General features: G+C 42.0%; 1 protein-coding gene across 3 annotated transcripts in view; it reads right to left on the bottom strand.

Annotated features, from left to right (window-relative positions):
• lpp (LIM domain containing preferred translocation partner in lipoma) overlaps positions 1-7,181 on the bottom strand; it is a 136,373-nt gene extending 129,192 nt beyond the window's left edge. For 2 of the 3 annotated variants that reach the window (XM_076726685.1, XM_076726683.1), the window contains exons 1-2: positions 6,835-7,181; positions 2,301-2,373 (exon numbers count right to left, since the gene is read on the bottom strand). The gene's annotated coding sequence lies outside the window, so the exon portion shown is untranslated. Of the gene's footprint in view, positions 1-417; positions 493-2,300; positions 2,374-6,834 lie in introns of those variants that run through there. The other variant, XM_076726684.1, reaches the window with a different exon arrangement.
• Between the last annotated feature and the right edge of the window lie 8,566 nt (positions 7,182-15,747).

Here is a 15,747-nt window from a genome sequence, read left to right on the forward strand (position 1 = left end):
GGTCAGTCTCGTGGTCAAAGAATTTCCCACTGCAGTGCTGAGGTAGTCCAAACTTTTCAAAAACTTTCCCAAAATATCTGTTGAGCCGCTGAGCCGTCAGTATCAATTCCCTGTCTTTTCCATACTTGCACAGGAACACTGTGTGTTGGGACTGTGTCTGATGCAAGGAAACAGCAATGGCATCTCCTTTACACCTCTCAAACTTTCAATCAAGCAGTGACAAATAGTGACACGGCGTCCCCACAAGCAGGCAAGATATATAAAAACACAGTTTGGACCATGCAGAAAAGCACATGAAGAAATCACTCATTTGAGCTTCTTTTAACTGGATTATCTGAACACGCATGGCTCTTTTGACAACAACAAACTGCTCCCACAAAACTAAAATAGTAAAATTGAGCAAAGAATGATACTCACAGTTTCTCTTTAGATCATGGAAGCACAGAAAACTGCTAGCTTCACTAAATGGCAGTCACTTGGAAGGCTCCTCTCACCCCTAGAAAGCCTTATGCAGCTGAAATGACTCACATCCCCTCTTCCAACCTCTGTCAACCATCATGAGGAGGTAAACATTTCCAAATATGGAGAAAATATGAAGACAGTATTGAGGGCAATATCAGTTTGGTTTGCTTTTAACTTGGAATGCCATACTCTGTGAGCCAGAGTCACTCGGCAGAGCCAGTTCTGTGGTGCATACCTTTCAGTAGGAATAATAATGATGATTGTAGAGAACTTTTCACAATCGCTTTGGGTTCAGTCTGACCTAAGATGGGTAACACTTTAAGCCTGCCCTGCAGACTCCATTTTTATAGGGAGATAGTTAAAATATAGAGAACAGAAGAGCTAGCTTTAAACTTCAGATGGGAAACTGAAAGGAATGCAGACATGCAGCTAAATATAGACATAAACTACTATTTCTGTTGATCAGGTGACCAGCGACAGACGAGCAGGTAAAGAGTCCATTTACTGCCAGAAGCTGCCTTGTTACACAGATTGTCTTCAAGGGATTAAGAATGTATAATTAAAGTCTGATTACCCCCCGTGAGTGGTGGAGGTCAGCAGAGATCACAGTCATAATATGAGCCGCTGACAGAGAACAGGACACTGACCTGCTGCACTGGAAGTGTTCAGAAGAGCAATTTGGCTCGAGAGCGTTCGTGTCCTCAAACAGCACAGCCAACCATCCACATCCCAAAAGAACAGGCCGTGCTCACAGGACTGAGATCCGAACATGTTTACTTCAATTCTTAAAAAAAAACCCTTTCATTTGCATTTAAACTACAGTCTGCTTTTTTAACACTTTCTTAATTCCTGAAGTCCTGAATGTGGTTTTGATCTGTAGCATTTTCCACATCAGTCTAAACTGTCATTGGAATTTATTTTACTCTTACATGACTCTAAAGCAACATTTGTGTGGCACTTGAAAAGAGATGAGAAAAACTGGAAGAGACAGCTCAACATGAGAATGTGGCTGCAATGCCGACGTAAAGATAAGAACCTTAAAAATAACATAAAAGATCCAACGACTTAAATGAAAGAGTCGGCCATGGCCGGATAATATACGAGCTAATCCAGACTGTCTGCAGTAAAGTCAGCGCAGAGCCAGCGGGGCCACGCGCTACGACTGCACTGGATGTAAACTGATGCAGCAAATCAGGGGTAGTGTCCTTTTTCATACCATGCATTCTTCTTCCTTGTCAGAACCTGGTACCTGCATTACCCACAATGCAACTCAGCCACTCGAGATTCAGGTGTAGTATGCTAGTAGCGGCTAATGCAGCCTCGAGCTTCTACCCTCCAGCAGAGACGAGGAGCGGGCTACGGAGGTTTGTTTCTTCCGAACACCACACGCTGACTCAAGTGACATCACTTGAGGCTGTTCATCATATACCCTGAAACTCCTCAGAAGGCTTCACGTGACTTTGTTTACATGCAGCGCCCTGCTCCCCCTGCACGCCTGCAGGTCAAACACGGCCAAACACGAAGGTGACATTTCACCTGCTGTGCAGAAGCTCACCGAGATTTTACAGCTATAAGAAGTTAACGGGAATCCTCAGAGCGATGCACCACGCAACACAGTGATTTACTAAGTACTCAGTACTTGATCACAACTTGTGATGAATTTGTGATGTTTGTGTGGGTGACTTGACCTTGAGTTGCTAATTTATGTCCACATTTTTGCACTTCCACTGGAAGTTCAAGACACACAACCTCCAAACATAAGTTCTGCTGTCCCCTGACATGAAAGCACAAAAGCAAGACAGAAACAGGACACACAGTACGTAAAAAGGCTGTCTTACCTTTGCTCCTCTCAGGACTCTCAGGGATTTCTGGAAGACTGTTGAAGCGATGCCCTTTGCTGTGTGCTGAAATCTGTTGAGATTGAGAAATAGAGACAACTCCGTATTACTCAAATGGATTACATAACTATAATTGTGCTGAGCAGGACCACAGCAACGTGGTAAGCTGGTCCTGTCAACTCACAGATATTTTTTTCCATGATTGTGTCGTTCATCAGTGAAAGGATGAACTATGGGCAGGCTCCCATAAATCCTCTAAGAACCTGAGTGTATGCTGTCCATTTAAATTTTAGACTGTCATTTCTTGCCAGGCTCAGCCTGCTGAGTAATATTTCACTGCAAAGACAAAGTACAGGGAAAACAATGCTGACAAGTGACACTACAGAAGATATTTCACCACCGCGTAACAATTATTTAGTGAGGACAACAATCTAATCCAACGTGAGGGTGTCTCGCCCAGGAGAAGGACAAACTGGTCAACTTTTCACAACAATCTAATCCAACGATCCAGGCCTCTGCATATTAGCATAATAGCAGGCAGAGAATTATTAAAATATCATTGTACATTAAAAAATTAATCATACTCAATACTGATATACACACTTTTTTTTTTTTTTACATTTAGGTTTTATGGCGATCAGGTAACACTGGTGATAATTAATCTAATTCATGGGAAAAACATAAATTATTAGCATTTCTTTGTTCTCTCAGAACTGAAAGCACAAGGCTAACCTGGACCATGTCAGACTTTAAATGGCAATATTTCCATAACTCTTTTAATTAATCATACATGCTGTAAGATGTGAAAGAACGCCTGTCACACATTCCAAGAGCCCAACATGATGTCTTCACTGTCTATTTTAGTAAATGGTATTTTCACTTGATAAATTATTTTAACCAGTTACTTGTTGGTTGATAATCACTGGGTTGACTATTTCACTGTGGTTTAGGTTAGTATTTGCAGTTTAGTGCGGTTTTTGACTTAGAATAGACCGTTAATATACCTGATTGAGTTTGTGTTTGTCAATTTGTTGGGATCAAATCCCATAGCAGGTCCCATGGACTTGAGGATGGTGCTAGCTATGAGTTGGCAGGTGCTTTCTAACACAACAGAGATGCCATGCAAACTATCAGGTGCAATAAACCAACAAAACTGCATTTTATTTCCATGTTAGTTCTAACTGCACAACTGAGAGAGCTAACAGGGATTAGCTGCATTTCAGATGGAGCAAGTAACATAGTAAGAAATTAGATAAAGGAGTTTGACACTAACAAAGAAGCACCTGAGGAATATGTTTCAGGTGAGTCCGGCAGGAATTATGCAGGTATTGTCCAGCACAATGAGTTGTCCTGCAGGACGTTTTGTAATCCACGTGGATGTAAGTCAAAACCAGACAGCAGCTTTGTTGTGTAAACCAGCCTGCTGCATGTCACGGCCCTTCCTGAGAGCGCAGCAGAAATGTTCAGCGGGCACTGACATGTCCTTGCTATGCCTTCTATGTTATCTCATAAGTCTGGTCGTGCTTGATTGTGTCACTATGTGTTCGAACAGACGCTGTTTTTGTCTTCCTCTGACATGGCTGTGTAATCTCCCTCTGTGGCTCATGCATATTTTGGTGGAGGTAGCTTCTTTAGCAGTGCATGACATAATAAAACATTATGGGTTGGATGCGTTCAAGAGTCTCGATCAGTCACTAACCCTCAGATTCTGACCCCCCATGCTTACATTAAAGGCTGCTGCACTAACAGTGGAGAGGTAAGGAAACGGTACGACTGTCTGAGAAACACATTGTACAAGTGTGTTAGCTTCAATCTGCGCCTCTCAGGCATTACATTTCACTCAAGTCACAAGATAAGTATCCAATTGTCCAAAAAATAAACACCTTGCAATATTTCAGAAACCTGAAAGGCCATTAAACAACATCCAGATTCCTCTGAGTCTTTTAAGCATCTGGATTAAAAAATATTCTGTTCCGTTGCAGGATGAAACTGATCTGAAACCCATTTCTCAAGCTGCGACAACATCTGTTAATCCAGGTAGATGGAAATGATATGTGTCCTTTGTTCTCTTCATAAATCTCCAGCAAAATACATTATTTTCTAGGAAAATACAAAATATTGGAAAGAGGCAACATTTTGTACTAACATAACTGGTAATATTTCTTTTTATTTTGGTTATACTGAGGAGATATGTTCTTTCTGGCAACCATCTTTGTTTACATTAAGAGTTCAGTTTATGAAATAGGATTTAAAGGTTTTATTGGTGCAGTAGATGGAATATTTTTTCATCCAGATGGTTATAAGAGTCTTTGAGGATTCTGGAAATACCTTCAGCATTATGTAATGTTAAATGACCCTCTGGCAAAGACTGCCAGGTATTTTGTTTTTGGAAAATTGGATGATCAAATGTAATAGTAATACACGAAAGGTATCTAGATCACACTTAGCATCTATCATAGAGACGCACGCTGTCTCTGCTCTCAAACTGTGCATTTCAAGTCTGGGAAACTGCTGCTGTTCCTTCCAGAAAAGGACATCCTCATTAAAATATGCCAAGAAACACAAACAGTAGAATAACTTGACTAAACCTACTGGGGGGCCCAGGCTCAAAGGCAGCTGAGGCACTCATCTTTTAACTTTAACATCATCAACGCTGTCAAATGAGTCCTTTTTAACCAGAGATTTTAAAAGACAGTTGCGTTTAATGTTGCCTGAGTCAAAAATGTGTCTGAGCGACGCAGATGTATTCGGTTTGATGACAGCACTCTCGGGGGACCTTGGTGTTATTGATTTGAAATCCAACATCTAAGCCAAAGTTTGAATTCAGTCTTTTAAAGAAGAAAGTGAGGCTTATTTTTCACGTTAGCTTCGTTTTGTGGCAGAACAATGTCTATAGTCTGGACCAAGGCTCCTCTTTCACTGCAAAACGAGGAAGACATCTGACGACGTTACAGCTGTTTACATCAGGCAGGTAGTCAGTCATCGGGGCGACTGCGACCCATGTAAAAGCTGTACTGAACAACCGTCTTCACTGTCTATTTTGTGATAAATCCTCATATTTGAGTAGCTGTTTGGTATTTTCACTTGATAAACTACTTTAACCAGTTACTTGTTGGCTGATAATCACTGAATTGACCAGCTCTTTCACTGTGGTTTAGTATGGCAGCTGTAGCTCAGTGTGACTATGACCCACACAAAAGCTTTACAGGAAACCTTGAGGGACAAAGCGAGACATATAGACGCACATGGACGCAAAACTTTACATGATGTGACGCATGCAGTGACATTCAGTACTAATAAACAAGCCTGAGAGACTCCATCATACCTAGAAATGGATGGGATCTGTTCGGTTTAATTGGTTTCGGCCCTTTGTTAACGAGGTTTAAGAAAGGCTGTGAACGCACAGGATGACGGTGGATAACATTTAACTCTCAAGGAGGAAGAAGGTCACTTCATTCAGAACCGGCTTTGATAACTTCTTGCTGTCATGCATTGGAATTACATGGACAGCCACATCTGGACGCTGGTTTGACACCATTAATAACCAGTTTTATGTACATTATCTAAGCAATCAGCTGACTAGATCTGAGGAAAGTCACCTACAGATACTCTAAACTTTGGGTGGAGCCAAGTGTGGCCTGTTTGTGCTTTTCTCTGTCACAAATCAAAGCAGTGATGTTTCCTGCCTTGTTTTTTTCCTCCAAACCAGGACTAAAAGCAGCCTAAACTGCGGGCCTGTGCTGTGCTGTATGGGCCTTATGTGACCACACTGACTCAACACACGCACATCTGTACGTACTATGACAGTTATTGTCATTTGTGAAGTTAAATGTCACAGAAGTCACAACGACTGAGCAAGTTTTCTTTGAGTTATTGATAAAAGCCGTCATAAAAAAGCTCTTAATCAACGTGGCGTATCTGTGCTGTCGTAAACAAGCGCGTCCGTTCATACATTAACAGGAGCGTCGCTTTCCTTAGCGACGACGCTAAAACTAGCAAACACTTAGCGGTTACTTAGCTAGCAGTTACTCCCGTGACGGGGCACTTGGCTAAACGGGCGCTTATGAGAGCGTTAAAGTGAAATTCAGCGACATATTCCCCTGAAGTTTCGGGCTCTCATGTTTCTCTGGTGACAGTCTGTCTTCCGCATTGCTCAGCAGCGGACCACTTGGCTAAAAACAGAAACACCAGAGACGCCCAGAGTCCCGTTTGGCAAAACCTGACGCTTCACAATGTCTTCAACGCATGACTGCGCCTGGCTCAAAACTAGCCGGCGACAAGTTAGCTTTGATAGTATCCTCAGGTAACGTTAGCTAGCACCGGCCGAGGCTATCGTTCGAGTCCACGCCCTCATTGTGAACTCCGTCCGAGCTACAGTAAAATTCATATAATATCCAACAAGGCCGAACAAATTGAAGACGAGCTCCTCAAACACCGGGTTATCCGTCACACCTTAAATCACATCATTTCCAACACAGCCGATAATCACAGACAAGTTTAAGGCATCGGGAGAGCGCCCGGTAGTCTCGCTTACCTCGCTTTCTAGGAAATAAAACAGAGGTTCAAATCCCACCAAAAAAAGTGAAACTTCTTGATCCCAATTCTGGGAGAGTTGTAGGCGGTGACGTCACGCCGTGAAATTCCAGCCGCCTCAGTCAGTTCAGAAGTTTGCCCATGTAAGGCAGCAGGCCAGCGGTGTCACCGAGCCCCACAGCACGGCCCGGAGGACCCAGACAGCCCGGCAGCCGCTGCTCCAGGCTGCAAGCGTGGACAGAGGAGGAAAAAATGCACAGTTAAAGAGCTGCTGGAATGAAGTTGCCCCTGTATTTCCAGCGCTTAAATCATAAAAGTGCCCCAACAAGCCACTGAGAGATAGGAGTTAATAAGTCTCATGAACTGAATCGTAACAACAATTTCCTGTTTGTACAAAATGCACAATTGCGAAATGCACTTAAAAGGCCTACAGCACTTCCCTTGTTTACCTGGTGAGTGAAATATTGTGCAAAAATAGAAAATTTTAACAAACAAGACAGAAAAATTTGAAGCTGCGGACTCACAAATGACAACAGAGCTTAATTCTCTGATCATGTCAGTAATGGAGATTTACAAATAGTCCTGTTTCATATGTCTCTGTACTGTAGCACCTGTGTCTTTGAAGGGACTGCAGTTAAAGAAAGCACACACTGAGCTGCCTTCACGCAGCTGTACTACAACTATATTTCAGTGGCTTTTCTTGTACATTTCGCTGTATTTCTTTGGCTTGTGTTATAAACCTTAATATCAGGTGATTTTTTTTTTTCAAGGTGTCCTGCTGAAAACGTGTAATGATTAAAGAAAGGCCTCTATAATTTCAAGGTGCTGGCTAAAAGGGAAGCAGCTCAGCGAGTGTTTCACTTCTAACATACGTGCAGCGTTCAGCCAGTGAACTGTGAATTCCCACATGCTGTAATTTGAAGAGATTCAAATTCACACTTCAGTCTGCACGCTGCAGTGCTGTCATGCACGGTCTATCGTCTGGAACCATGAGAAAGAGATCACAATCTGAATTTACCAGCTGGCTTTGTTTATACTGAAAATTGGAATATTGCTACCCATATATTCAAGTATTATTTAATAACAGACAGTAATGAAGGTAATTCTGGCTTAAATGGGAATATTACACAAGAAACGCACGCATACACGATGCGTAGGCTGCTGAGCCACTGGCACTGAACATTTGGTCAGATGTGATACATATTTTTCCTGGTATGTTGAGTTTTATTATAGTTTTTCCTGCATGCACGCACAACAAATGTGAACACTGCTCGTACTGTGATTGTCACATGGTCAACAGTTTGTGTTTTCCATACTTCAAGGTTTCTGTGGCGAGGGAAGCGCAGTGTATTTCTGAGAGCGTACATAACATTAACTGAAGGGACCTTGACAAGTGTTTGGACAGTAACACTTTAAACATGGAATAAGAGAGATTTAAAGGGTTGGACAGCTGATGGTTGGCCTTGATTAGGTAATCAATAGCTGCAGTCATTGAACACATAGTCACGAACAAACTGGCAAGCTGTATTTATCAGTATCTATAGTCACACCAGTCTGCCGCCGTTATATGATAGAAACAGTATGTTAACATAAATAATCACATCTTAGAATCCACTTTGAGTTGAGATACATTCACAGAAACTCAGACATCAGAGCCATGACCATGTGCTAATTCAAACCGACTGTATACAGAATTCACTTTTTTCACTGCAGAGATGTTACCATAGCTAGCATAGCATGCTACTGATAATATTAACGATGGCTCCATTCTGTTCAAACATAAGCAGCTAAATGGAATACAGCCATTGTTAGTTTTATTATTTCCACCTGTGCTTTTCCTCCTGTGAAATGTTAAAATATCTCCTGTGAAAAAGGCCCTTGGTCATAATATTCATCCTGTTTTTTTCAGTTAGTATACAGGAATTTAACTTTATCAGTTTGTGCTGACAGGAAGTGATACGACGTGTGTGCAACCAGACGTCAATCAAACCGGGACTTAAAAATGTGACGGGCAATTCAACTTAGTGAAGAGAGAGCAAAATGCATTTTCCAAAGATTTAAAGCTGCATTAATAGACTTTAGGGGAGCAGAACAAGCTGTAAACACAACACTGACCTCTTATCTCATAAGTTGATGTGGTGAATGTGTTAGCTAACAGTTAGCTAAACACAAAACAGCATGTTGATTTGGAGCCGTGTTTCAGGCAAACCAGCGAACACAAGACCAGCATTCACCCTCCTTTTAACTTTATTTTGGTCTCTGCCAACTCCTGAGGGCAATACGTGGCTCTTTAGCAGCTAAAAGCTTCACCAGCCAGCTGCTAATTTTGGTGCTAATTTGGTAGCATACAGTGTGTTTATCAGAGCATCTTCTACAAGCAGCTTCTTGTTGTGACAAGATTAAAGAGGACGTTTAGACTGAACAGAAACAGTAAATCTGCAAAAAAAACAAAAAACAAAAACAAAAACACAGAGCTGAGGGGAACTGCAATGGTGATAAGTCTCCATGGGTCCGTCATTACAAATGACCCCTATAATACATACAGTTATTTGACCATCATTAACATAAATTAGTGATTAGTGAAGCTTTAGTACTCCTTCAGCAGTACATTGCCTTTTGGCAAAAGAAAACTCAAAGAAATCCAACATTTTGTGGTCTGCGTACTGATTTTTTTTTTTTTACTTATCACAAGTTTTTAAAACTTGTGATAAGCTGCTAAAAATGATTATGTCCAGTAATATTGTTTTAGGAGTCAGGCCAACTCAGTAAACTAAGTTATGAAGTAATGAATGTTATTAATGACTCCTGTGTCTCTGCTGCCTTGACATGTCTGATTTCGGCTGTGAAACCGGCCTACAGTGACAGCTATCTTAAGCACCTTTAATCAGTATTCTGTGACTAAAGGCATTTCATATTTTTGGTGAAAGGTTCTCCTGATCAGCACCTGAACATATAATGACTGAGCTCCTGCGTTTCACTCATTATCCTCGGCTTCTCTTGAATTTGGAGTTGTTCTGCCGCTTCTCCTTTGTCAAAGCTCCAAACACGTCTGATGTTTGAACCATGCAAGCCACTATCAGATGTCCAACAAAGCTCTTGCCTCATGTGGGCTTTACCTGACCTCAGTGATCTTTGCTATGCAAACTAGACAATTAGTTTGCGTGCTCGCGATTGAATGCAAATACGATAACTGCTTTTTCACCTCTGATTCTGTTCTCATAGTTGTATCAGTGTTGTCGCTCACAATGCTGACATTGTGTGTCTCATGTGTTTGCACGTGCCACCGCGTTCAGATACTGCTGTTTTTATCTGTTATGAATGAAGGAATGAGTGATACAATTACTGATTAGTTTCTGTGAGCCGCTTTAATGAAAATATTCACAAGAAATTAAAGCTCTGTCATTATTTTTAGAAGCCAAATGTGAAAAAGACTCATTCACTCTGAGCTCTATCTTTTAACCGATAATTCTTACTTTACTAAGGCTGATTACATTGTGCTCCAAGCTGTGAATATACTTTTTTTTTTCACCGTGCATGAAGGAAGCATAAACAGCACTTGCAGATCGAGCACGCTGATAAAAACCAAACGATTTGAGCTATTTTAGTGTCTTACCCCTGCATCCCCTCATCTCCAAGTTCCAGGGCACACTGAAAAAGGTAATCTCATTTGTAATGTGTGACAGCTTATTTGCAAGTGTGTACACTGGCAATTTTTTAATGGGCCCGCCAGTGATTCTTCTTCCACTGATTTCAAAAAGACACCCTGGAACAGTTTAGACGACACATGCCATCGCCTGTGAACTCAAGTTATCAATCAAGCACCAATTAACATGCTCGGTTAGAGGAAATCAAGGGCGCTTTGATGTTCGGCAGTCAGGGAGTGTAGCTACGCATGTCATTGATATGATGGCTTTCAGTTTTATCCTCACTGTACCAAAACATATGAAAAGAGATGTGCTCACAGGGTCCACCACAATAGACGATTCACACTGGAGATGCGTTTGATGTAACTTTGTCACGTTTAACTTCACTCCTTTTAACTCCGGACGGTCAGTACGGCGCAGAAAGGAGAGTCAGAGAGAACAGCCGTTTGTCATATTTTAGTGTTTCAATTGTTCCAGCATCGGATATCCTGTTTTATTTGCTGGTTGTAACACTGTCTTCTCCCCCACACCACTTCCGCTGAAGTAGGTAAACCTCAAACACTAAATGCAGCAGCTGCACAGTTGATGTGTACTTCCTCATAAACGTGTGAGTGAAAGCATGTGTTTTGCACCTTTGTGCTGAAAAAGAGAAACCAATTGTCTTCTAAATGCAGCTCCCTTAGTTTCAAAAAGGCTTAGTTTTCAGGAATAGACGGCTGACGATGATGATGTTGACATCGTGTCATGTGAAACCAAGACGAGTGGAAGGACTTTTTGGTTCATTTGTAGGTAATGCAGTTCCTCACCGTGATGACTGTCAGTAGGCAGGCAAGTCCAGGTGCCTTGCACAAAAAACAACACAAAGATCTTTGCCGAAGAAAGAAAAACAACTAATGTGTCTGGGAACTGTGTATGCTCTGTTAATTAGAGCTGAGATAGCAGAGATTAGTCTTCAAGCACAACCATATTACAGAGAGTCATGCCAAATAAGGAAAAACAAAAGTAGGAGACAGGCAGACTCACTACAAAAACAATGTCCCAAAGCTACTAATCAAACAACTCCCAATCTAGATCTAGACCCCAGATTACACTAATGAATTCTAATTCTTATGTTTTAGCATGTAAATATGTATTAAAATGGTAGACAGAGACAATCCCTGCCTACAGCAAAGGTTTAAGCAGAAATGATGCGTACTTGTGAGCTTCACGCTGCACCTTTGAAGCATTTTTAAGGCAGCAGGGTTTTGTTGCCATATCCTGAAATCAGTTTTTTGGGGGGTTTTTTGCCATTTAACATGGCATTTATTTATTTTTTTCAATGAACATTATCAACTTTCTTACCGCTGAGGAAAATGGATTCAGCTGTCTCTGTTCCTCAGCAACAACAGAGTAGTTAAACGCTTTGTCTGCTTGATATTATCAACCAAAAACCTGGACAAGACGTGCAGCCGTTAGGCCGGCATGGTTTCAGCAATAATGTAAAACAAAACTAAAAATAAATCGCTAAATAGTTGATCTTTTCTGAACCAAAACCACAGAAAAGAAGTATTTATCGTAGGAAGCGGAGGCCTGCAGGCTGAACAGGCCCAATAAGTCTAAGTGTCGGATGCAGGGGAGGTCAGGAGTGTTTCTCGAAATAAAAATCAATTACCATGGCACTGCTCTTTAATCTGTTTTAGCCATGTAGTGGGAGACCATTTGGAGATTTAAAGCTAGCCTTTTGCCGTAACTTCTGCTGAACATGTTACTGCTGGACGTGGCTGCTGCAGCTACAAGTGAAGCTCAGGATAATGGAAAAATGCAGTGTAACAGCAGCACAGAGCAGGATCTGAGTCAGCAAACTGGCTCTGTCATAGAGTAAAATCTACCTAACGGTGGCTAATGTTCGCTAGCAAAAATGATGCTGCAGACCGCCGGTCATGGCAGACCACAGAAGGCTGCAGTCCAACCTCTCAGTGTATTAAATTGAACAGTGGCGTCTTTTACTGCTCATCACTTCAACCTTTCGTTCCTAAGAGGAAGAGTGTGTCATTACTCCTTTCAAAAGTTACATCACCTCAAGGCTGCCCACATATATTTTACCTCACAGTGATCAGACAAGAACATAATAAGAATTATTGAGCATTTTTTTCTTCTGTGAAACAAATTCATAATTATCACTCAGTCCCTCGATCGATGACTTTCTTTTTTCCTCAACATCTTTTCTTGTCCAAGAAACTTTAATTGTGATATCTCCCTCTCAAGGACTCACAACCAAAAAAAACCACATCTATTTTATCTTATTGGAAAGGTACATGTTTGAACCCACAGCTGGCTCTTTGTCAGATATACAAGTCTGGAGTTGCAAAGGCCGGACAAGTCAAACAGCTTGTTCATCAAAGCAACGACTCCCAACAGATTCATCTCCTCTATCCCAAACTAAGGCTTTGAATTCTCAGTTCCTGAAGCTTTGTTTTTCTGCTCAGGTGCAGGGATCCAAACTGTTTCCTTGTCTGTTCCCGTACGAGGTAAAGACAACGAGCGGACCAGCATCCTTGGATCATAAACCGTGCTCACATTCCTGTGCTGTGAAACTAAAAACATACAAGGGAGACGCTCCTAAAATCTGAGGGCTGTGAGGCTGCGCTCGACCCGCAAAGACAGACGAGGAATTCTGGCGCTGCAGCCTGTGACAGCGAATAAAAAATAAAGTGGTCGTACTAAACGATCATCTCTTACCTTAAAAGGACAAACAGAAGTGAATTTACCCAAGAATTCTAACCAGAAGCCAGCGTTTGTTTCCCATGTTTGGTTAGAAAACCTGCTAAATTTGCTTGTTTCCTCCAGCAATAAACATCATCAATTATTTATGCACTGTTTGTCTACAGTAAAAGAATGGCAAAGCAAATACAAAATCAAGTCATTTGCAAATAATTGATGAGGTCGAGACCGTAGTAAATCAAAAGCAAAGTTTTTAAAAGGCTTTGAGTGTAAATGATTTTTAAATGGCTGCAGCTCACAGAAACAAGGTTCAGGGTTCAAACCTGTCGACCGGCTGGACCCCCCTGTGATGCGATTGACAGGCGACCCATGCAGGGTGCAGCCCCACAACCCTCAGTGAGGATCGGCAGGTATAGCTGCTGTGATGGCTGATTAGCTTTTAAAAGAAGTGCGGTACTGTACACGCCCGCAGAATACGCTCACTGAAGAAGGATCGTATGAAACAAACAGACCTCCCAACCCTGACGATCCAAAACGAGCCAAAAGATCAGGGGGGTCCGGCACGCTCCCTGTTTGAACCTCCGGCTGGGCCCTGACCTCCTGGACCAGAGGCTGAAGGTTGACCCTGTGGCTGCTGAGTCCATAAAGGTCCAAGAAAGGACAGGACGTGTCATAGAAAGCTACAGCTGGCTCGTGTTGACTCGCCTTAGCTTAGACACTGAGAATGTTTACTTATTTTCAATTCAGATCGTCAGCAAAAATATTTTAGTATCAGCTGGCGACATCATCCATGGAAAGACAGGGTTAACAAAATATAGCTCAGCGTCTTGGCTATCATGTGACAGCTGAGGAGCATCTGCAGAATTCAGCTAAAGTGACCTTTCAACTCCAAGGAGATGCATAAAAACCAGTTTTTAGGAGAAAAAGTGTGTTTTTAACATAATCCACTGACAAAAACGCCCACAAAGAAGAGGAATTCCTTTAATGTTCTCTCATTTCTGTCCCATATAACGTTACATCCAGCCAATAATTAATTTTTCTGAGTGACAACATTTCCTATATTATCTTCTTCATGCAGCTGTGATCATGAATATTCTGTAATGTGTGGATAACTTAATAAAGCAGATAAAAACACAGTACAAACCCTTTGAAACACGAACCCTGAATCTGATCCGTCTTTGAGTATTTGTTCAACTTTCAGTAGAACACAGACACAATGAAGAATCACACCTGAACACGTTTTATTCCTGAACAAAATCCCACCTTCTGTACACTCAGATGTGACAGTGCGTTTGCTGAAGAGAGACAATCCTGGACTGTCTATGACTGAGCCGTCACTTTGAATCATCGGTGATATGAAGCCTGAGTCTCTCTCACAAATGCATAGATTCTCTCTTCTCTCTATAAATGCCAGCTAATGCAAAGCACAAGATTAGGTACTTGTGACCTTTATTAGAGCTGATAGCAGCCGCCGTGGATACCGGTGAGCTCCGTGTTGGCACAACAAAGGCTAGTGGTGGAGCTCGATTACAGATCTACAGTATGTGATGGCAGGTAAGTGAAAATGACAAGCGAGCATTATGCTTTACCGATGTGATAATTACCTGCCTGACAAAGGTCATCGTGCACACAGAGCAGCAGGAAGAGCTCCAGGAACCCGCATCAGTACAGCAGGATGTTTACGGGAGGTCTGTGATTTCAAATCCATTTTGAAAACAATTCAAGTGACATTGACACACTTGATAGACTGATTGATTGGTTAATAATTAATAAATTCAGGCTGCATCACTCACGTCACACCTTCCCTGAGGGCTACGCTTCAATTAAACTTTTTTCTTGAAACAGAAATGAGGTGTTGCAGTCTTGCTCAGGCGGTGCAGGGTCACTGTTTTCAACTTCCAGACACATTTTTTTTTTCAGCCCCTGCTCAGATGAGTTACTGCGAGGCACGCCGGAGAGAGCGAGCATGCTGTGAATCGTTGATCTCATATTTCTGTGGGAAAGGCCGAGCCAGAAACACGAAGTCTGTCTGGATTTTCAAAAACAGAAAAATAAACACTCCATGGAATCAAATCAAGTTTGCATCTAGAAGGTTGCAACGAAAAAACTGTCCCTTTTAAAGAATTTGGTTGATCCCTCTTTTGTTAATTTGATGCAGGCCGAAATTACATCAGATGACAGCATAATCCGACATCATTATCAACATCAAAATGTTTGGCCCCGGGCCGACGGCAGCGCTGCCTCTGTAACGGGATGATATGGATTACACTTTGCAAACCGACCTTGCCCCCCTCTCATTTTTTATGCCTGCCAGTCAAACCCAGCGATGACCGCATGCATCGCTGCCGAATAAAACCCAAATATCCCTCTGATGATTAAGGTCACTCATACGCTGCTCCACAGAAGCCATCCTCTTATAAGCCTCACAGAGTGGAAAAGGGGGGTCGATGAATTGGCCTCCAGTCCGCCTTGATGTCTTTATTGTCATTTGTCCACAGCGCTGCCCAGGTTCTGTCTGCCTCGCCGTGGCTGCCGGTGACAGTAAGAGGACAATGCAGTAATCAAAGTTT

Source organism: Chaetodon auriga, chromosome 3 (genome assembly GCF_051107435.1).
Source record: "Chaetodon auriga isolate fChaAug3 chromosome 3, fChaAug3.hap1, whole genome shotgun sequence".
Classification (NCBI taxonomy): domain Eukaryota; kingdom Metazoa; phylum Chordata; class Actinopteri; order Chaetodontiformes; family Chaetodontidae; genus Chaetodon; species Chaetodon auriga.